Genomic DNA, 1,764 nt, shown 5'->3' with positions numbered 1-1,764 from the left:
TATATATGATTAAGGATAGGACCTTCTTTCCTATAGAAAGTGGAACCATGGAATGACCAAAAGAAAAGTGACACACAGATGGACGTCTTGCATAATAATTAGCTGTCATATTTCCTCATGACCAACAGGCAGATGTTGCCCCAGAAGGAAGGGGGAGGCAAGCTTGAAGTCAGCCCTGTACATATAGGATCAGATTCTCAGAGATCAGAAATAACAGGGCAGTTCAGACAGGTCTTCTGCCCTCAGATAGAACAGCATCTGTTGTTCTCATTCTCTATGATCCTGATGTTCCCTTAAACCAGGTTATGTGGTCATAAATAAATCAACAGGAAGGACTCTGTAAAACTCTCAGAGTTGACAAGGGACAGCTAACACTTAACCAAAATTAAAAATAAAAATGTATATACATATGTATACACACACATATATATGCACACAGTGCCTCCTAAGATCAAAAATACAAAGAATAAGGCAGACTTAAAACTTGCTTGAAAATTATGCCCCAGACACTGTGCTAAAGTGCTAAGCACTTTCTACAAATTGTCTCACTTAATTTTCACAATTACCAGTAATTCTATTATTATTCACACTTTACTAACAACTGAACAAAGGCTTACAGAAGTTAACCACCTTGCTTAATGTCCTGTAGTTAAGTACACTGTAAAGTCAAAATCTGAATAAAGTCCTGTCACCAAAACTCAAAATGCCCAATGGCTTCTGCAATTATTCACACTTGATGCTGTCATATATATAAATTAACCAAAGATATAAAGGTTCAAAAAATAGTGTCTTCCATGGAGTTCTAAAGAAAGTGGACCCTAAACATACAACTCAACAGTGTTGATTTGTGGCCCAACCAAGGCAGGAGTGAGGCTGTACACAATCATAGAAACACAGAAACATGAAGGAGCTAACTCACGAGCCCTTATGGCCACAGAGTGAGGAGGGCCAAGAAGTCCTCTGAAGCTCACCCAAGTGGAACAAAATGTTCAGTGGCTCTGGGCCACAGAGACCATGTCCATTGTCCCAGTTACAGCACCATCTCTTAATGCTAATGTGAAGCTTGTGTAGTAAATAACAATTAGTGATGAAGAAACCCAGGGCTCTAGGTGCTCTTTCTGAGAGGTTACAGAGCTGTGGACAAAGAGAAAGATTGGGGAGATAGGCTTGGGTCATAATGAAAAGACACATATTGGGCTGGAGAGATGGCTCAGCTGGTGAGAGTGCATACTCTTCTTTCAGAGAAACAGTTCAGCTCCTGGCACCCACATTGGATGGCTCACAACTGCCTGTAACTCTAGTTCTAGGGTATCTGACACTTCTGGCCTCTGCAGGTACCTGCACTCACATGTACATGCACACACACACACACACACACACACACACACACACACAGAGTTAAAAAATAATAGAAAAAGTGTTTAACATTTCATTATTTTTGTTTAATCTGTATGAGTGTATTGTCTACATGTGTGTGGGTACACTCGTGTCGTGTAATACCTGTGGAGGTCAGAAGAGGGTGTGGGATTCCCCTGGAACTGGAGTTACAGACCGTTGTTAGCAGCCATATGACTGCTGGGAATCGAACCTGGGTCCTTTGTAAGAGCAGTCAGTACTCTTAACCCCTGAGCTATCTCTCCAGCCCCAACAAATGATTTCTTTTAAAAAGAAAATACAGGTCTGAGGTGGGGGCATAGAACTTCAATCTCAGCACTCAAGAGACAGAGGCAGGTTGATCTCTTTGGGATCAAGGCCAGCCTGGGC

The sequence above is a fragment of the Nannospalax galili genome, unplaced genomic scaffold (assembly GCF_000622305.1).
Source record: "Nannospalax galili isolate Female #2095 unplaced genomic scaffold, S.galili_v1.0 scaffold137, whole genome shotgun sequence".
In the NCBI taxonomy this organism is placed as follows: domain Eukaryota; kingdom Metazoa; phylum Chordata; class Mammalia; order Rodentia; family Spalacidae; genus Nannospalax; species Nannospalax galili.
The sequence above is the reverse complement of the archived record's forward strand: the minus strand, read 5'-3'. Positions refer to the sequence as shown.